The 22,102-nt window shown below is 41.1% G+C and overlaps 1 protein-coding gene across 17 annotated transcripts in view; it reads left to right on the top strand.

Moving 5' to 3' along the window:
* LOC145359853 (neural cell adhesion molecule 1-like) overlaps positions 1-22,102 on the top strand; it is a 515,972-nt gene that overhangs the window by 276,006 nt on the left and 217,864 nt on the right. The gene's annotated exons all lie outside the window — the stretch shown is intronic.

Raw genomic sequence — 22,102 nt, 5'->3', positions numbered from 1 at the left:
CATTTATTCTCTTTATTTGATTTTATTCTCTTTATTTGATTGCCAGGATTGAGTTGCAACCTTGAAAAGCTCCCTCAGGCATTCATTATAAAGCTTGTGCTTTAACTTATCATATTTATTAATTATACTTACCAGATTTCTTGTAGCATCACTTGGGTTGAATTGGAGGAAATGCATCTTGCAATCACTCTATTCTTGGTTTGAAATGTCACCGATGGTATAGTTGAAGTTATTATGGAAGAAATTGTAATTACAAATTTGTGCAACACTCCATATCACAATAGGTTAGGGCTGTGGAGTGTTACTGTATCTCATTATCTAGACCTTTATTTCTAATATCATATTAAGATACTTTTTTATCCAATAATTAGTTATTAGTGGCCAGACCTTTTTTGATTGTGCAATTAAGATACTGAAAGATCATTTGTCTCTTGACCGTCACCAGTGCCATTTTAAACTGAACGCTCAGAGTCAAGCCACATTGTTTCTGTAATGCATCTACGATCCATAAGTAGCTGAGGGACACAGGATGCCCTATGGTAACCAACCTGAGCTGTGATTTTGATTTGATTTGATCTATTATTGTCACAAGTATTAGTATAAAGTGAAAAGTATTGTTCCTTGCGTGCTATACAAACAAAGCATGCCATTCAAAGAGAAGGAAAGGAGAGAATGCAGAATGTAGTGTTACAGTCACAGTAGGGTGTAGAGAAAAATCAACTTAATGCAATGTAGCTCCATTCAGAAGTTTGTTAGCAGCAGGGAAGAAACTATTCTTGAGTCGGTTGGTACGTGACTTCAGACTTTTGTATCTTTTTCCTGAAGGAAGAAGGTGGAAGAGAGAGTGTCCAGGGTGTGTGGTTCTGTGTTGTGTGATGCATGTTGTTATATTTTTCTGATTATGTTTTAGTGTAATAAAAAGTGTGAGAGAGCAAGGCTAATTAAACAAGGGGAAGATTACTAGAGACAGGATGTGAGTGAGCACTGAGGGATGAAAAGTTAAAAGAATTAGGTTAGTACATTTGTAATGAGAGGATGTTGTAAGTATGAGTTGCAAGCTAATAGGTAGGTTTGATTTAAAATCCATATTATGAAATAAGTAGGGAAATTGTTTCTTCGGTTGTTGAATTTCAAAGGGGAGCTCAGAGGTGATGAGGAACAATTGCAGCTGACGGGTCCCATGAGTAAATGGGCAGGTGCATTAAATTTTATCTACCCAAAAGTAGAGGCAAAATAGAAAACGAGGAAGATTTTTGTATTAGGAGAAGTTGAGTTCAAAGAGGTGTTTGTAGACAAGAGTTGGGCCTTTGCTGAAGGTTAAAGCTGTGGCAATGGAACCTAAGATGCGGTATGGTGGCACAGTGATTAGCAATGCTGCTTCACAATGCCAGTGATCTGGGTTTGGTTCCTGGCTTGGGTCACTGTCTGTATGGAGTTTGCACGTTCTCCCCGTGCTGGTTAGGTGCGTTGGAAATGCTAAATTCTCCCTCGATGTGTCTGAACTGGTGCTGGAGTGTGACAACTAGGGGATTTTCCCAGTAACTTTGTCAATGTGTTAATGTAAGCCTACTTGTGACTAATGAGTAAATAAACTTTAGATGAAAGGGGCGAAAAAAAGGAAAGATTTGAGTTGTTGTGGGAGAAAGTCTGTAAGACCAGCTTCTTTGTGTGGGGTGTTGAGAAGCCATGAAAATTTTGAACTGGAGGCAGCCATTTGTTGTTAAACCAGGAAAGTCTTTGTTTTAGGAAACAGTTTGTTTCTGAACCTCCTGTTGGATTTCCTTATCACTGTGGAAGTGTCCGAGAAGTTGAGAAATGTACCTTTATTAAAGTTGTAACAATTCCTTGACTTGGGTAATATTTATGAAGTTTCTGTTGGTGAAATCTAAGGGGTTGTTGCCAAAAAGGTAGTTTAATTGTGTAGTTTTGATTATTAAGGATTGTTCCACAAGAGAGGAGAATTCTGTATTTGGGGCAGCAGTGGCATAATGCTCTGAGGACCCAGGTCCAGATCCCGCCATGGCCGATGGGGAAATTTGAATTCAACCCCCACCCCACCCCCCATGTCATCGGCAAACAACCAAGGTTTATCCCACTAACAGTGGGATGGGATGAAGTGTTCGTGTGGCATTTTGTTGGCTTAGGGATGGGAAGGTTAAACTCAAACATAGGGAGTCGGGAACGGCTGTCCACCTCATACCTTCCAACCTGCTTATAGCCCACACCCCTCACCCTCCAATCCCACCCTCCCAGCCTACTTCAAAGGTGTGATGGAGACGGGTGGAGCAGGAGCATTACATTCTGTCCAAGGTACGCGTATAGGTAATAAATAATCATTTTGGATAAGACTAGTGACTGAGGCTCATAGAATCATGCCCTAGAAGGGAATGAACACATTCAGTAGAAGAGAACAAAGGAAGAAATAGATGAGGATAACAGAGCAGAGAGAAACTTATTCAACATTTTGTAGATAGGTTTAGATTATAGAAAAATCAAATTATATTCCAGATACCCTGTTTAACCAACATTTTAACTGCTGATGTGAAGAAATTATTCTCTCTCTACCGCATAACTTTTAGCACCAAAAGCATAAGATTTCACACACAGGACAGAGGCATTTACTTTGGCATGCATCTTTACAAAAGGTTGTGCCTTTACTGAAGATTAAGGCTGTGAGAATTCACCATTTTTTTTAATATATCATCTGGTCACTAAGCTTTTTTCTACTCTTTCTTTGCTGCTCTTTTGATTTGCTGAATGAAATCACTGTCCTCATATTCAGGCACTGAGCTCTGTGGAAAACCTCACAGAGTGAAGCTGTATTAATCAGAAAGGAAGCTCTGTACCCCTTTGTTTGGAATTAGCAACTGAGGGCAATGCCAAGAATGAAACAATTTGTGGGAATATAAAGTGGTCGAAAACACAATGGAACTTCTTCACATTTTCAACAAAACCGCACTTCCTTTTCCAGTGACTTTAGTAAAGTCGCGATAGCTGCGTTGGAAGCGTGTTTGTCACTCGCCCAAAACCGTTTCTGTGCTGCTTGCTGTGCTTGCGATTTCCTCTTGCGTTCTTCCAACTGTGTGACCTCTTTCATGTCCTCGGGTAGGACCCTATTTTGCAGCCTTTCCCTGTGAGCAACATGAGTGCTGTTCTGCTTTGCCTTTTCTTTAATTCATTCGTGGGACATGGGCATCGCTGACTGGCTTGCATTTACTGCCCATCCCTAGTTGCCCTTGAGAAGGTGGTAATGAGCTGCCCCCTTGAATCGCAGTAATCCACATTCTGTGGGTTGACCCACAATGCCATTAAGGAGGGAATTCCAGGATTTTAACCCAGCAACTGCAAAGGAATGACAATATATTTCTAAGTCAGGGTGGTGAGAGGGCCTGGAGGGGAACTTGTAATTGGTAGTGTTCCCTTGTATCTGCTGCCCTTGGCCTTCTAAATGGAAGTGATCATGGGTTTGGAAGGTGCTGTCTAAGGATCTTTGGTGAATTACTGCAGTGCATCTTGTAGTTGGTTCACACTGCTGCTTTGTCTAATTAGGTACATGCAAATGGAAGCAGGGGGGAAAAATTATTACTTTTCTTTTATGACCAAACTCTTTTCATGAGCCATCTTTTGAGACACAGTTGAGAATTGATATCCATTCTGGATTTCATTGGTACGTTACATTTCCTTTGTACTAGAGAGCTCTGCAGTCACCAGCAGAGGGAGTCGCGCATTGTTTTCTGGGATAAGCCAGTTCAAGAGCAGGGCTTTCAGGTTAGGCCATTGGGAATGGAGGCAGATGGGGCCCAATTATGCTGCAATCGCCCGCTGTACTTGCTTCCTGAACCTATTTCTGGCGTTGACTGTTATCTTGAGGCAGGTTTGGGGCCACCTGTGCTGCCCAGCAGACGAGGTGGGCAGCTGGTTAGACCTGTTAAAGGTACGCTGAGGAAGAAAACTGGGATTTCCCAATCATCGTACAGTTCCTCATGTCACAGCGCCTGGAGGTGGGCATCCAGGAGCTGATCCACAGGCTGGGGTTCAGCTAATGGCCACTGTTTAGGCGTCCTCTCCCTGCTGCCTCCCAGTGGCTGCTTTCTCCATTTTTAAAATCAACTTTTCAAAAAATATGTCTGAGGCGTTGCCTTTACATTGAAGCAAACTCTGAACGGGATTTTCTGTACCCCCTGCGGCTTGTTTCAAAGCCTGCCACTGGCTGGCAATGAGACCTTGTGAACCGCTACTGTCAATGGGATTTCCCATTCTGTGCAACCCCTGTCGCCAGGAAACCTGGGGTCGGTGTTCGCCATTGGTGGGACCAGTTCGCCAGCGAGAGCACCGGAAAATTCCAGCCCCTCTTTCGAATCTTTTACTACAGTCTGATCCTCCTCCCCCTGACATTGAGACATATTTAATTGGCCTTCCAACTCTAAGAGCACGCTATTCCTTAAATAAACCCATTTCCATGCCATTTAAGATATTGATCGGATGTCAACATCAAGCGCAGGTATTGGTGATTTACAATATGCAACAACATCACTTTTAAATGTAAAATAGGGTTAAAGTATCCCCTGGATAATAATTGATAAGTGGAGTCATTGACCTCTTCAGCTCAAAATGGTTCATTCAAGCTTGCCTGAAGTAGTAATATGATAATTTTTTTGAGGTGTCGTATTACAACAGTTGTAGAAATGGTTTAAACATGGGAATATACTGTACACATGTACAGTCCAGCTTTCCAAAGAAACTCCAAGGGTCTTTGGCCAGCATAAGTTTTATGCTGTTAAATATACTGAGAAAATTTGCACCCAGCAGCTCCATTGCCAATCATTTCTCCTGCCTTCAACTTGTTCTCTGTGGTTGAAGACTGGAACACAACCCAACTAAAGACCTGAGTGCTGCTCCCCATATTTAAAACACTCAACAGTCTGGAATCGCCAAGAGATGGGGGAGCACCTGAGAAGTGGGCAGCAGTTCCATCAGGACACAAATAGATGCCCAAAATATGGAATAGGAGCTGGGGCTGCCGTGTTTGGATATTCCAGAAATTGCCATGCTAGTGGAATTTACTTCCCAATGCAACACCTGTGAAAACATCATCTCATCAGCTCAGACTCTACATTGCATTGAAAGGATATTTAAAGTTTTCCCTTGTTGAGCAGAGTGTAACAAAAGAATGATTAACAAAAAAGGTTCTCCAATGCCCCTGTGCAAAGCTGCCTTCATGTTCAGTCTCTTTTGAGCAGCAGGAACTGATATCATAGAAATCCTACAGTACAGAAAGAGCCCATTCAGCCCATCAAATCTGCACCGACCACAATCCCACCCAGGCTCTCCCCCCATATCCCCACATATTTTCCCATTAATACCTCTAACCTACACATCTCTAAGGACAATTTTTAGCATGGCCAGTCAACCTAACCCGCACATCTTTGGACTGTGGGAGGAAACCAGAGCACCTAGAGGAAACCCATGCAGACTTGGGGAGAATGTGCAAACTCCACACAGACAGTGACCTAAGCCAGAAATTGAACACAGGTCCCTGGAGCTGTGAAGCAGCAGTGCTAACCACTGTGCCATCGTGCCGCCCATTCGATATCCTTTGGTTAAAGCACTGCTTTTGAGGGCAGATACAACCTGCACCATGGCAGCTTGAAATCAAACTTTGATTCCATACAATCCCAACCATTTTACTTTAAGGTTTAATCTCAGGATAACAGATAGCGCATTTAAGGCAGCGATGAGGAGGAATTTCTTCTCTCGTAGAGCAGTGAACCTGTGGAATCCTTTACCTCAGAAAGCTATAGAGGCTGAGTGCTTAAGTACGTTCAAGGCTGCAGTAGACAATATTTTAATCAGTAAGGGAATCGAGGGTTATGGGGGTAAGGTGGGAAAGTGGAGATGAGGATTATCATATCAGATCAGTCATGATACTGATCTGATTGAATGGCGGAGCAGACTTGATGGGCCAAATTATCTGCATCTGCCCTACGTCTTGTGGTCTAACCAAATTCAACTAATTAGAAGAAATTTACATTGTTTTTCGAACTTTGACAAAAGACTCGTCTGTATAAATGTGCCATGTGTGAAAAATCTAAGACAAATGGAAGAATGTGGCAGAGCTTATTCTTAGTTGCTTCATCCTTTCTTTTAGCCCTGTCCTTTTCCTGGTTCCAGAGGAACAGCTCCATCTGAAAAATGAAGCTCTCTTTCTGGAACTGAATAAACCTACAATCTGCATTTCTGGCATTCTGTGGGTTTCTTCTATTTGATGGCTAGCATTTGCAACCAATGAATTTTGATGCATTAGACAAATTATCCTTTTGAGTGAAGAAGTTAACTCTTGAGAATCCCCCCTCCAGTCACATTTACTGAGGCTGTGCTTCCTGCATCTTGAGCACAATAAAAGGCAGTTTTATACACCACTTTCCTGCTCTGTTTTCCTTTTCATGTTCTTGACTCTCAAGGCCGAATGTGTACAGTGTATTCAGGATCATCACAATACACTTATAGTCCATAGAAGTTGGCAATTTAATTTACCTGTACCTCAGATTTCTATTAGTCTACAGTGCAATTATAAGTGAGGGTGAGATGGGAATTGAACCTATCGACCCCTGCTAATAGTTCCATTAGTTGTTGAGTTATCCTGGCAGCTGGGATATGAGCACTCTTCTTTTGTTCCTTAAAATCGCTTTAAACTGCCCAATTAGCTTTAATGGAATAAGTTGCACTTTTGTGATGATTGAAAAATATATTCCTTTGCCAGAGGAGCACTGACTATTTTTGTATGGCTCTCATCTTGCAAAACTGTGCATTTTTTACCTTTTCACCTGTTGCTTAAAATACACGCCAGAGTTTCACAATACAGATCAAAAATAAAACAAGCAGACAAAATAATAGCTGCTATCAAAATGTGATGATATTCGGGAATGTGCTATAAGGGTCCTGGATATACAAGATGTGTGAGTCTGTGTACATGTTTGCATTCAGTCTAATTGTACTGGCAGCCAGTATTACTTGTGGTTAGTTTCAAAATGTAAGAGCATTCCTTTCCTTAGCTAAGATTGTACACACTCAAATGACAAATCACTGTCCATCAGTTCATTTAACCAACAGTGCATTGTATTACATTCTTTGTTCAAAATGGAATACTAAAATAGGAACAAAACAAGCATTTGAATATTTTTCAATGATTTGAACTGTTGAGATTCTTTCCAGTGGAACAAATTGAATTACCAATATGTTTGATAAGAGTAAAGCTGGAAAGATTTGGTTCACGTGTCAGTGCTGGAGACATCAATTTAAAATTATCATTGTGATTGAGGAGAGACCCTGGGGGGGACAGGGGTAGGAGAGGCAGTTCCCAAATAAGGAGACTTGTTCTGGATAGTTGTAGCTAGTAGACACGGACGTGAAGGGATGAGACTTGTTTGTTATTCAGACAAACATCTTTGTTATTATTTGTGATCAGCGATTTGACCATTTTATAGTTGTAAGTGATTTCCTGTACTACAAATGTTACCACAATGTTTTTTCCAAGACATTATTATAAAAGAGAAATGAAAAAGAAGGCAGTTATGGAGACAAAATGAATGTACACCTACCTTCATATCAATGTAATTTTCTTTTTTCTTGGAACACAAATTGTTTCAGAGAAGTTTGGAGCTATAGTATGGCATGCTGGTTTATGCTCATTTCGCAGCCTCTGTCGGAGCTTTGTACTGGAAATCATGCAACAGCAAAGATTTATATACTGTAGAATCTTTAAATGTAATGAAATATCCCTGCTTCACAGGGGCATGATGAAACAAAATATGACACTGAGCCACAGATGGAGTTGTTAAGTCAGATGCTGAAAGGCATGGTCAAAGAGCTTGGCTTGAAGGAATGTCTTAATGGGAAAAAAAGTGGGGTAGAGAGATGGAGGGATATCGGAAGGGAATTCCAGAACTTGACTCCAGTGGAACTGCAGGCACGGCCGCCAATCGCAGAGCAATTATAATTGTGAATGCACATGAAGCCAGAATTAGAGAAACACAAATATCTTGGCAGGTGATGGGATTGAAGGAGGTTACAGAGGTAGGCAGGGGCAAGGCCAAAGCGAGATTGGAAAAGATGGCTGAGAATTTTAAAGGCAAGATATTGCTTAACTGGGAGACAATGTATGTCAGTGAGCACAGGGATTGGGGACTTGCTGTGAGTTGAGACAAGGTAGCAGAGTTTTATATTATCTTAAGTTTGCAGAGGATAAAATGTGGAGACTAGCCAGGAGTGTTTTGGAATACTGAAATCTTGTGGAAACAAAAGCATGAATGAGGGTTTCAGCAATGGATCAGCTGATACAAGGACAAGGTTGGGTGATGTTATGTATGTGGAAATACACAGGGCGAGATTCTCTGGCCTCCCAGCTGTGTGTTTCCTTTCGATGTCATCCCACGCTGGCAGGAGGTGCACTGACGGCAGGACTGGAGAATCTACCAGCATGAACAGCCGGAAAATTCCGGCCACAGTCTTAGTAATGGCATGAATGTGATGTTGGAATTTTTGGATAATAATCCTAAATTTATGTAATAACCTTATCCTGTGTTTTTAGTGGTCACAAACATGGAGTGAAGTTAGCATGCAGATGTAGCAGCTGGTAAAGAAGGCAAATGGTATGTTGGCCTTCATAGCAAGAGGATTCAAGTACAGGAGCAGGAATGTCTTGCTGCAATTATACAGGGCCTTGGTGAGGCCACACCTAGAATATTGTGAGCTGTTTTAGTCTCCTTATCTAAGGAAGGATCCTCCTGCTATATAGGTAGTGCAGAGAAGGTTTACCAGACTGATTTCTTGGATGGTGGGACTGATGTGTGAGGAGAGATTGTGAGTCTGTTAGGACTATATTCACTGGAATTTAGGAGAATGAGGGGGGATCTCATAGATATCTATAAAGTTCTAACAGGACTAGACATGATAGATTTGGGAGGATGTTCTTGATGGTGGATGTTCAGAACCATGGGCTATAGTCTAAGGACACAAGGTAAACGTTTTGGGAGTGAGACAAGGAGAAATTTCTTCACCCAGAGAACAGTAAACCTTTGGAATTCACTACTATGGAAATGAGTTGAGGCAAAAATATTGTATGTTTTCAAGGAAGAGTTAGATATAGCTTTTGGGGCAAAGGAGTTAAAAGGATATGGAGGAAGGCACGATCAGGCTATTGAGTTGGATGATCAGCCATGGTCATAATGAATGGTAGAGCAAGCTTGACGAGCCGAACATCCCACTCCTGCTTCTATTTTCTCTGTCTCTAAGCTATCCAAAAATATAATTCATTATATACAATTAAAGGGGAAGCAACTGACTAACTTCACTTTAATGGTATTTGTTTGCATACTACTTTTGAATGTTTGCAGCATAGTCTTAGGAGCTGATGTTTTTAAATATCTTTCTCCTCTCCAGTTCTATAATAGAAGTGCTAACCTATTTAAAATAAATAGGTTAATGCCTCTAAAATTAGTAGAGAGGAATTTGACATGACTGCATTACACATTTGTAACTAATATTCTTAGATTAATTTGCAGGATTTGGTTAGAATCATAGAATCCTACAATGCAGAAGGAGACCATTCGGCCCATCGGGTCTGCACTGCCCTATCCCCATAACCCCATGCATTTATCCTAGCTAGTCCCACTGACACTAAGGGGTAATTTAGCATGGCCAATCCACCTAACCTGCACATCTATGGAGTGTGGGAGGAAACCGGAGCACCCAGAGGAAACTCACCCAGGCACGGGAAGAATGTGCAAACTGCACACAGACAGTTTCCCAAGCCGGGAATCGAACTCAGGTCCCTGGCGCTGTGAGACAACAGTGTGAACTGCTGTGCCACTTGTGTTGCCTCAAGGTTCCTAAAACCTTATAATTGCTGTAAAATTCCCCAGTTCCTTTAGCAATTTGCGCATCTTATTTAAAATGTTTATGAAAAGTAGTTGTAACAGTTTGCATTTATATAGTGCCTTAACATAGTAAAATGTTCCAAGGAACATCATCAAATATACCTGGTCACATGAAAAAACGTTAAAACAGATGATCAAAAGATTGGTCAATGATCTAGATTTTAAGAATATAAGAGCCTGAGAAATAGAGCCAGGAGGAGGTCACAGGGCCCTTCAAGCCTGTTCTGCCATTCAGTAAGATCACGACTGAATTTATGCATCAACATTTGTAAGTCCCCCTTCAAGCCAAGATAATATATCACCATTCCTTCATTGTTGCTGTGTTAAAACAAACTTTCTCTCTAACAGTACTATGGGTGTACCCACACTGCTGGGACTGCAGAAGTTTAAGAAGGCAGCTCACCGCTGCAGAACAATTAGAGATGTGCAATAAGTGCTGACCTAGCCAGCGATGCCCACATCCCAAGAATACATTTTTAAAAAAGTCAATTTAAAGAGTTTCTTCACAAGGAGGAAAGAGATAAAGGAAGGGAATTCCAGAACTTAGTGCCTCGGCCATCTGACAGCATGGTTGCCAGTGTTAGAGGCACTGGACAGAGATAGTAGTATTATTGCCAGATGATTCATCAAGAAACTCAGCTAATATTCTGGGGACCCGGGTATGTATCCCGCCACAGCAGATGGTCGAATTTCAATTCAATAAAAATAACTGGAATTAATAACCTACTGATGACCATGAAACCATTGCCAATTTTCATGAAAGAACAATCTGGTTCACTAATGTCCTTTAGGAAAGAAACCTGCCGTCCATATCTGGTTTGGCCTACATGTGACTCCAAAGCCACAGCAATGTGGTTGACTCTCAACTGTCCTCCAAAGGCAACTAGGGATGGACAATAAATGTTGGCCAGCCAGCGATGCTCATGTCCCATGAATGAATAAAAAAAACATGAATGAACAAAAGACTAGGATTGAAGAAATGGTCAAGCCGATCAGCAGTTGAAGTTACGTCCGAGTGACATGTTAATTAGAAAGTAGAACAGAGGACAATAACAGCATCTAGTTCACTCTCCTTTTTGATCTTTTGTATTGTTTATTCTTCAAAGGGCATTGCTCCACCATTCTGTTGAGCATTGACATAAATTGTGGGGGAAGAAAGAACTGACCACCTGAGGCTTTAAGTACTACTACAATGTAACTAAATTTTGGGAATTAAATTCAAGAGCTTGAAAACCTAGCAATCTCCAAGAGGACAGGGAGAAACTGTCCAAACTCCCTAACCAGATGTTTGAGTATGAATCCCAAAACTAGTTGATGTATATTGTGGCTACTGGTGCAATTACGGTGTGATGAGTTTACTGGGACGGTTGCCATCTGATGATGTTTCAGAATTCTGATGCAAGTCAGCGCAAGAACAGAAAGTCTTCCCTTCAAAAGATTTTGTTTCTTCCTTTAAGTATCCAGATTCTTGCTCCCCTTCCTCAGAGGTGGAAAGCATGCTTATTCCTCCTTCCTGCAACTCCTCAGGATTGTTGAACAGGTGGAGGTGTAGGGGAGTGTGGAGGTGAGGAAATCTCTGGAGAGAGCTGAAGTGATGAACACCACATGCAATGTCTGATGACCAATTTGGAGTGGTCAGTATGTTGACTGAAATTATCGGAGGCAATCCAGGCGAAAGAATTGGTGAAGATAATCAAGCGTACATTCAGGTGGAGATTAAATCAAATACTCCAATGTTCTGTTCCATTACAAAGTCTGCTTCCTCTAATCTCTCCCATATTATCTTTCTTGCACCCTTGCTTCAGCACAAAAGATTTAGATGTATCTTTGTAACCTCCAAAATTGATTTTTCCTGGCCTCTCATAAAATTGCCCAATTCTTTATTGCACATATCACATTATCTGTCCTCATTGTACCACATCACTTTTTCTCCATTCATAGCTTAATACTGAAGGAACTGAGATTCCCTTTCAATCTGTTTTCAGGCCTGAAATGGTTCCGCACCTGGAACATGTTTCACAACCAGGAGGCTTAAGGCTGGCCAAAAATTAGGCATCTAATTTTTGATTTGATTTGATTTATTATTGTCACATGCATTAGTATACAGTGAAAAGTATGGTTTCTTGCGTGCTATGCAGACAAAGCATATCGTTCATAGTGAAGAAAAGGAGGGAATACAGAATGTAGTGTTACAGTCACAGGTAGGGCGTAGGGTAAGATCAACTTAATGCGAGGTAGATCCATTCGAAAGCCTGATGGTAGGAGGGAAGAAGCCGTTTTTTGTGTCGATTGGTACATGAACTCTGACTTTTCTATCTTTTTCCCGATGGAAGAAGGTGGAAGACAGTATATCTGGGGTGCATGGGGTCCGTAATTATGCTGGCTGTTTTTCCCGAGGCAGCGGGAGGTGTTGATGGAGTCAATGGATCCAGCCTAATGTGTTTTGTTTGAGCTGAGTTCCTGTGCCTCCTGAAACAGCTCAATCCTTTCTGATTAAACAAAAATCTCTCAAAATTTCTCTCTGACCAGACTTTTGATCACCTCTTCAAATCTTACTCTCTGCTTTGTCATTGATGTTCTCTCTCCCCATCTATAAAATGCCTTGCCTAATATTGACAGAAGTCATGGTATCAGAATGATTTTTGACTGATTCTCATCCTTTAATGGCTTTTGCAGAAAGCCATGTCAGTGTTGTTTAAATATTCAGTGGGGGGGAATTATGTAACATGGCCTCGGTAATGACAATAAAATGATTGTAGAACGCTAAAATGTGGTCTGCGTCATCACCAGTGAGGGGCATGGAGTATCAGGAAATGTGATCTCACCGGCAAGAATTGCGAAAGATCTCATTTCCTGATTATCGCCGTATATTCCACCCATGTCGACATTCTCTCTGATAGCTAACACGGGCTGAAAATTGCCCCCAATGTCACTGATGTATGTTTGATAACAGCATACTAACATTTCAGAACTGGAATGGACCAGTAAGCTTTCAACATGTCCTTGGGGAATGCTGATAATGGTAGACCAAAGGTTCTAAACACTAAAAAGAACAAAACTTAAACCATTTGTTTTCTTTCAACTTGAAGTCTACAGACTATAAGATGACAGTAATGGAGATAAAAGTAGAAAATGGACCCAGTTTCTTTGTGTGGCTGCCTTTGCAGTCACTGTACAAAGTCATCTTTCTCTGCAATGCATTGAATGGTTGACACTTCAATGTTTTCACCTAGAAGTAAATGTTCACTGTTGCTCTTTCTTGCTTATTTGCAGTTGAGATAGAATGGAACAATTTAACAAAGGGTACTCATGTTCGTGAAAAGAGTTGAGGCAATCCTGTGCACCTCCTGGTACCCGCATCTGTGGGAGAAGATAGCTGAGCTTTTCCTCAAAGAAGAGGGGGAGGGGGATGGGGGTGGTGGTGGTGGTAAGGCATTGCATGGTCCCATTGGAAGGTGGTGCTTTTTCTGTGCTTAAGAGATTTAAATGCAAGTACATAGAGAGCCCAAACTGAAACAAGCAGCAGTTTTTAGCCAGGACAACAGGCTTTTGAATTTAACCAATCAATTTGAATCAGGCACTTAGATACCAAAAACCTATTAAATTTAAATCTAATGGTTTTGATAACCCAGGGCCAATCCTATTGTGGGAAATACTGATATGTCATCATGAGTGTAAAAGAAGGGGGTGGGGCACAAACAGAGAAGAGCAACTGCCTTCTGCCAGAGTTAACAGCTCTGTCTGTCTCTGAGAAAGAGAGAATCATTGGCTCTCATTACTTCATCTGTGTCTTAAAAGAAAACACCATCTACTTAGCAAAAGTACCAAAGAACAAAAAAGTTACAGACAAAAGAATCAACAGAGAAGACCCAGAATATTCGGAAGACACAAAACCTGGTTGTAATTTAGAGAGTGACTAAACTCTATCATGTTAATGTGTGGGAATTGTACTTACCTGAACAGCATACCACAAGAATCTTTTTATATCCGGGAATAGTTAATAGTTAGAAGGGATTTATTTGGTTAGTTGATAGCTTAGTTAATTTGGTTCACTGCTGGTTAGACAATAAATTATTGCGAGTGCCAGGGATTTATTTTGTATTCAATCACTAGAAGTTGCTGAAGAGCAGGTCACACCATTTCTCACACACTTTTTACAGATTATAAGGCAAGGTACTCCTCTTTGGATGATTCAGTGTATGTTCACAGAGGGAGGAATCAACCTCTGCTTTGTAACAGAAATAATTGCCGAAATTCTCCAACTGTTGTGCGCCTTGCTCTGCTGCCGGTGAGAACAGAGAACTTGGTGTTCTATTAATCTTAATCTCTATTAAGAGCAGCAGCATCAGAGAAACCCAGCCGTGGACGAGGTTGGAGACTTCCAGCCAATGTGTCTTGTGCAATGGGAGGTGACTTAGCAGAGGAAAATTTATCTTGAAAATAAGATGATCTACGTAGAAGAAAATTTGTAAATTTTCCTGCTTCCCCCCCAAAATAAAACTGAAGCGAATAATGAGAAGGGAAAAAAAGAGTGTGAAGTGTGTAAAGCATACATTGCAAACAATGAGATAAATGAATAAATGCTGGAGGAGCAAGAACCAAAGGAAAGCAAAAATGAAATACAACACTAACTGTGGGAGCAAATCAAACTTGAGCGCTTTTGGTTACAAACATGAAGAATTCAAAGTTAACAAGTGAAAGCAGACCATTTTATTGCTCAAGTCTCTCCTTTTAAAACCTTTAAAACACATCAGTGAAACAAGAAATATCATCTATTGCGAACTGTTATAATGAAAGGTGCACAAGCAGTGGAGACTTTATGGATAAAGTAATGGAGAAGAGGATTTAAACTGTAGTGGGAGTTGTATGTAGGCTGTTAAAACAGAAAATGCTGCAAGTACTCAGCAGTAATCGGCAGAGAGGGGAAAACAGAGATAGTATTTCGGGTTGTGACCTTTCATCGGGACTCTTTCATCAGGTATCCCTCTACAGATGCTGCCAGATTTGCTGTACATTTCCTGTTTTGCTTTTGAATTTCCTGCATCTGCAATGTTGTTGTATATTAGCCCCTTAGTAGACGGTCACACAGTGGCTGAATCCATTAATGCAGTCGAGAATGCTACAAAGGCAAATTGGTTTAACTGGGGATTTTAACTTGCATTTAGGGAGGAGGCACTTGCCATATTAGATTTGATCATGAATAGATTTAGCTAACATCCTAATGATGATTGAGCATTTACCTAGTAGCAATATGATTGAGAAATGTGAATTCTAGATTTGGGTAAGGTTGACTTCAGTGAGACACTGTCTGTAGCAAATCTGGCAAATCTGGTACTGCTGCCTCACAGTGCCAGAGACCCAGGTTCAATTCCCAGCTTGGGTCACTGTCTGTGTGAGGTTTGCATTTTCTCCCCGAGTCTGCATACGTTTCCTCCGATTGTTCCAGTTTCCTCCCACAATCAGAAAGACATATTGATTGGGTGCATTGGCCGTGGTAAATTCTCCCTCAATGTACCTGAACAGGCACCGGAGTGTGGCAACTACGGAATCTCACAATAACTTCATTGTAGTGTTAATGTAAGCCTACTTGTGACACTAATAAATAAAATAAATTGGAGTACTCCTGTCAGAAAGGTAACAATTTTTGGTCTGTGTTCATGACAGTTTTCAGCAACAGTAAACCCTGGAATCAGTAAAAGGCACCTGCCATACTAGATTTGCTAATAACAGACAGATTTTGATAACACCCATTTACCAAATAGCAATCGTAATGTGATTGAGAAATGTTAAGCAGCTACTGAAATTCTAGATTTGGGTAAAGCTGATTTCAGTGAGACACTATCTACAGTAAACCCGACAAGTCTGGCACTGGGTAATATACCAGAAAACCAGGGAACCAGATTATATCCCCGAGGGCAAGAACTCCACTGGCCTTGGATGACAAAAAAAGTAAGGGTCAATGTGAAATTAAAACAAAAAACATACAAGAATACATCAATCATGGCAAATGGAAGAGCTACAAAGAAAAGATTAAGATGACAAATCTCAAGAAATACAAAAAGGAAATGTGAAAAGGAACTGACAAGGATTTCAAAATCAACACAAAGGAACTTATAAAATTATGTTAAGTCAGTTGGTAGTATAGCGCTTTGGAACATTCTCGAAAAGACAGACATATTGCTGAAGCTTTTCTTCTTGCACTCATCAGGACAAATGCAAGAATGGCAAACCTCAAATGATCACACCAATTTATGCTACAAAGGAAAAGGGTGCGGTGGTTTGGCAAGTTGATGTCAATTGGCAGAGGTGTTGACATGGATTAAGAAATGGGGAACAAATGGAGAACAAGAGGCTACCCAACTCCTGGGATATTCACAAAGGCGCAAGGATTGTTAGTGCAGCTGTGAACACACTCAGGATTGTTCAGCAAGTATTGCCCAATCACAGAATTGAGTGTGACCAATACCTATTACAATCAACCGAAGGAACATGCTGTTTGAATTGGGCAAAATATTGTGAATGCTGGAATCTGAAACAGTGAAAATGCTGGAAAACCTCAGCAGGCCTGACAGAATCTGTGGAGAGAAACAGATCCAATGTTTCGAGTTTGATGATGGCTCTGATGAACGGCCATCCTGTCTCGAAATGTTGGCTCAATTCACTCTCCACAGACACTGTCGGACCTGCTGAGATTTTCCAGTATGTTCTGTTTTTGATGCTGTTTGATTTGATCAGTGAGTTGCTGAAATGTATGGCCTGTCTGTTGTTGGGTGTGATTCATTGGCTGTAAATCGCTTTGAGAAATTTACTGGAATTCTACCAGCTCGCCCGCCGTGGAATTGGAGTAGGCGAGGGTCTGACAACGGAAATCTCTGACCTTGGGTGGGAATTTCCACATGAGCGAGACTCGAAAATCCTGCCCATTGTGTTTGATAAATTTATTAGAGGATATAATTAGTAGGGTAAATAAAGGGGAGCAAATAGATGCAATGTTCCTGGATTTTTAAAAGGCACTAGATAAGGTGCCACACCAAAGATTAATCAGAAAGATAAGGGCTTTTGGAGTTGGAGGCAAGATATTGACGCATAAAAGGTGTTGGTTAGCAGACAGGAAGCATACATGGGGCAGTTTAAAGATGGTGGGCTGTGGCAAGTGGTCTTCAGTTGCAAGGATCTCTGCTGAGGCCTCAGTTATTTACAATTTATGTTAAAGATTTAGATGCAAAACAGAGAACGATAAATGTAAGCTTGGTAATGTTAGAAAGTTCGGTGGAAATATAAATATTATTCAGATAGAGAAAGGCTGCAGAAATCTGCAGCACAGGGATTTGGAGGTCCTTGTGTATAAATCTCAAACAGCTAACATGAAATTCAGCAGAAAATGGGAAAGACAAATTGAATTTTGGCATTTATTTCTAATTTAAAAATTCAATAAAATTGGGAAGTCTTTCTAAAACTGTATAAAGCATGAATTGGAATAGTGTAAACTGTTTTGGTGCCTCGTCTAAGGAAAGATTGGAGACAAAAAGATATGCATTGGAGGCAGTCCAGAGAATGTTCACCATGTTGATCCCAGTATGGAGGAATTTTCTTATGAGAGGTTGAGACTGTACTTGTTGGAGTCTAAATAAATAAAAAAATGACCTTATTGAGACATATTATTCTCAAAGGGCTTGACAAGATAGATGCTGGGAGCTTGTTTCTCCATGTGAGAAAGTGTAGGATCAGAGGGCACAATCTCAGAGTAAATTTGATCCATTTAAGCCAGAGATCGGGTGGAGTTCCTTTTCTGAGGATAGTAAATCTGTGGAATTCTTTCCCACAAGGAGCTGTAGAGGCTGAGTCTTTGCGTATGTTCAACGTTTAAACAGATTTTTAATCAGTAAAGTTACCAAAGGTTATGGGGATAAGGGGGGAAAGTGGAGTTGAAGATTATCACATCAGATCAGTCATGATCTAACTGAATGGCAGTGTAGACTTGCTGGGCCAAATGACCAATTTTGTTCCTATGTCTGAAGGTCTTATGTGAGGAGACACAGAGGCTGCGAAGAGATATGGATAAAAGTCAGTGGGCAACAAGATGGTACTTGGAGTATACTGTGAGGAAGTTTGAGGCTATTCACTTGGTTGTAAGAATAGCAAAGCAGATTTTTTTAAAAGGCACGGAACTAGTTACTGTTGGTGTTCATTAGAGACCTGTGCATGAGTAGAGGAATAAAGAAGCCTTTCTACAATTGTAGAAGGGTGAGTCCACCTGTAATCTTGTGTGCAGTTTTGGACTTTATATTTAAGGAAGTATATACTCGCATTGAATGCGGTGCAGCAGAAGTTCACTAGATGAGTACCTGTAATGAGAGAGTTGTCATAGGAAGAGACAATGAGAGGCTGAGTAAATTTCCTCCAAATGTGATAGAGATCAGGAACTCAGCATGTGAAATAATCAAGGAAACAAAACATCAGCTGATGGCAGTGCTAAGTCTTCTCATTTGAACATGTTAACCCTCACAAATTTTCAGAATTTTAACTTCTGCTTGTTTTTGTGGGCTCATTTGGAAACACAAATGCACAACAGTATTTTATCAACATTGTGGTCATCTTGCAAATAAACAAGGAGCAGGAGCAGGCCCTCAAGCCTGCTCTGCCATTCAAGAAGACTATGGCTGATCTGATAGTGACTTCAAATCTACATCCTGTCTATCCACGAAAACCTATCATCCCCATGCTTCCCAAGAATCTATCCATTTCTACCTTAAAAATATTCAGTATCTGCAACTGCCACCTTTTCAGGAAGAGATCGAAAGATTTATGAACTTCTTGAATGAAAACACTTTGCCCGATTTTTGTTTTAAATGGTGACCCATTCCTTTTGAACGGTGATCCCTAATTCTAGATTTTCCCATAAGAGAAAACATCCTGTGCACGTTCACCCTGTCAAGGCCCCCTCAGTCTTCTTTGTAACTCTTCACATGTATTAAAGTATTTGGTTTGAAGCTACTATAAGATTTATTAATTCAGGTGTTCATGAACCAGCACAGCCAAAATAATTTTAGTTGTCATTAGTTTTCACTGTTAATAGAATGCTTGAAATATCCTGATGGTTGAAACATTTTAATAACCTGGAATTACAATGAATTGTGGAAGGTTGCTCATTATTTATCCATGTCAGATTTGTGATCAGAAGAGATTGTTGTTTCCTAATTACCATCTTATCCTCCCTGTATAGAAAGTAATTACAGTGCTCAGCTGAGGCAAGTAACTATCCTGCAAATAAATGAGATCAGAGATCAAGTCCTTTCATTTTGCCGGTCAAAATAACAATCACCACAGCAACCAACAACACAGAAGAATTGCTTTACTTAAGGGAGAATATGCAATCCCTGAACACACTCATGTGCTGTATCAGAAATAAAAGCATCATACCTATCCCTTGACCAAATTGCTTGCATGATGAAATCAAAGCAGAAGACTTTCCTATGTTACTGAAGGGAGCAATATCTCTTCAGTCAATGTATGCAGGCTGAATCGTATTTGAGTGTGTACATCTGAACTGTCTGCGTCCATAAGAGGATGCACCTGAACAGCACTGAGGCTATTTATGCTGCAGCTGTGCTGAGTCTCCTATGTTCAGAATATAATAAATATTTAATGATTTTTAATAATCATTCGGAGTGGCACAGTGGTTAGCATTGCTGCCTCACAGCACCAGGGAACCAGATTTGATTCCCGACTTGGGCCATTGTCTGTGTGGAGTTTGCACATTGTCATGAGTTTAAAAATTGGCAAGTCATGTTGCAGCTGTATAGAACCTTAGTTAGGCCGCACTTGGAATATAGTGTTTAATTCTGGTCGCCACACTACCAGAAGGATGTGCAGGCTTTGGAGAGGGTACAGAAAAGATTTACCAGAAGTGTTGCCTGGTATAGAGGGCATTATGAGGAGAGGTTAGAGAAACTTGGTTTGTTCTCACTAGAGCGACGGAGGTTGAGGGAAGACCTGATAGAAGTCTATGAGAGTATGAGAGGTATGGACAGAGTGGATAATCAGAAGTTTTTTCCCAGTGTGATAGAGTCAGTTACTAGGGGGCATAGGTTTAAGGTGCAAGGGGCAAGGTTTAAAAGAGATGTATGAGGCAAGTTTTTTACACAGAGTGGTGGGTTGCCGGGGGAGGTAGTGGAAGCAGATATGGTGGTGACTTTTAAGGGGCATCTTGGCAAGTACATGAATGGGATGGGAATAGAGGGATATGGTTCCTGGAAGGAGTTTTAGTTAAGTTGGGCAGCATGGTCAGTGCAGGCCGTGAGGGCCGAAGGGCCTGTTCCTAGGGTGCTCCGTTTTCCTCCCACAGTCTAAAGATATGTGGGTTGGGTTGATTGGCCATGCTAAATTGCCACTTAGTGTCCCGGGATGCGTAGGTTAGAGGGATTAGCAGGGTAAATATATGGAGTTATGGGGGTAGGGCCTGGGTGGGATTATTTTTGGTGTGGACCTGATAGGCCGAATGTCCACCTCCTGCATTGTGGGGATTCTATGATTCTTCTATGATATTTAATTGAAAAAATACATTTTCAGAATGTTTATTTAAAATGGAGAAACGGTTGTGTGCACTATGCAACACTTGCTGTGCTAGGGATGTTTTCTGCACTATTTGTCATGAGTTATTTTAAAATCTGCGGTTGATTTGATCACAATATCTCCTTGATATCAAACCCAGCCACCTTCCTGTAAAAAAAAATTAAGTGCACGCAACCAAACTAAAAAAGATTGGCATTTTGAAATAAAATTCTTAAATCACATTTATGTGAAGTTTATATCAGGTAACATTAAAGTTAAGCACCAGGGTGTTAAAACTTAATTCAATAGCTCATTTGCTGAATGTAATAATTTGGCAGAATTATACTTTGGTAATAATATTTCTGCCATTTTTATATCTCTTACTCTATTGGTTTGTCAGCTCCACACAGCAATGCTTCATTCTGAAGGAGGAATACAGTAATAATGTGATCATTAGAGGTTACTATTTGCCACTCTCAGGCTCTTATTATAGAGCATGATCGCAGAGGTTGTTAATAAATTCTCAATGCATCTCCTAGACTTGGCAATAGTATGTGGGAGAGAAGTATATGTCATCTGGAGTTTCCAAGGGAGATCCCGATTGGGAGATCAATTGAACTCCCAGAACTAATTAAAAATGGCCATTTTCTCTTTTTTTTGCCTATCTGTAAGATATTGCGAAATTAGAAGAATCTTGCAGTATTTCAGGGTCAATATGTAGTCAAACACCTTTACATGATGCGTAATGCAATGCACGTTTTCTGTTTGTGGTTGAATAAAGAAATTTTGATTTCACGTATACAATATATCAAGTGCATGATCAGTGAAGCCACACCAAAAGACCAAAATATTGAACACTAAATAACATCTGAAGCAGTGTCCCCTGTATGTGATCAAGCTGAACAGGAACAAAGTTCAGAGATGATGGGTGTAATTCATTTTTGCTGTTGCTGGTGGCTAGCTTGGAAATGCAGAGGATAATTGTGGGAGGGTGGGGTGCCATTCCTGAATCCCACTGTCTTTCTGCATTCAGCAGGGTTAAAATCTGGGTGGGAGGTCCATGGTTGACCTCCCCACCCAAACTGCCAAATGAGGCCATTGAGCAACTAATTAATGACCACTTCTTTTGCTGCCCCTGCGTCTGTTATTAACCTAACTGCAAGCAGGCCTGTCGTCATGCAGTGTACAGAGAAGCATAGAATCCCTGTAGGGCACAAGGAGTCACGACAGATGAAATTGTGCCAGCTGCTTGTCACCTCCTAGGTGGTGGGGGGTGCGCTTTGATCAGCAGCCTGTAGGAGCACTGGACAGCAGGAAGGTGACCCTGCTGAGGGTGAACCATCTACCCTGTCTTCTAACCCCATTACCCACCTCTCCCTATGGACCCCAACCTATGAACGCCCCAGTAACTCAACATTACTTGAGACAACCTGGGTCCCTGCAATCTAAGGGGATGTCTTTGCGGCAGTGGCCAAGGCCTCCTCAGGGGTGGCACTGAATGCGAGAGCTGTTGGCCCGCCCTCGCCAGGCAGGACCCTTGCCCCAGGGTCCTGATTCCAAGTATAAGCCTGCCGGTGGCTTTGCCATTGCCTGATTGACCTCTGGTTCGGTGAACC

Source organism: Carcharhinus amblyrhynchos, chromosome 29 (assembly GCF_965287045.1).
Source record: "Carcharhinus amblyrhynchos chromosome 29, sCarAmb.v2.hapA, whole genome shotgun sequence".
Lineage (NCBI taxonomy): Eukaryota > Metazoa > Chordata > Chondrichthyes > Carcharhiniformes > Carcharhinidae > Carcharhinus > Carcharhinus amblyrhynchos.
The sequence above is the reverse complement of the archived record's forward strand: the minus strand, read 5'-3'. Positions and strand labels throughout refer to the sequence as shown.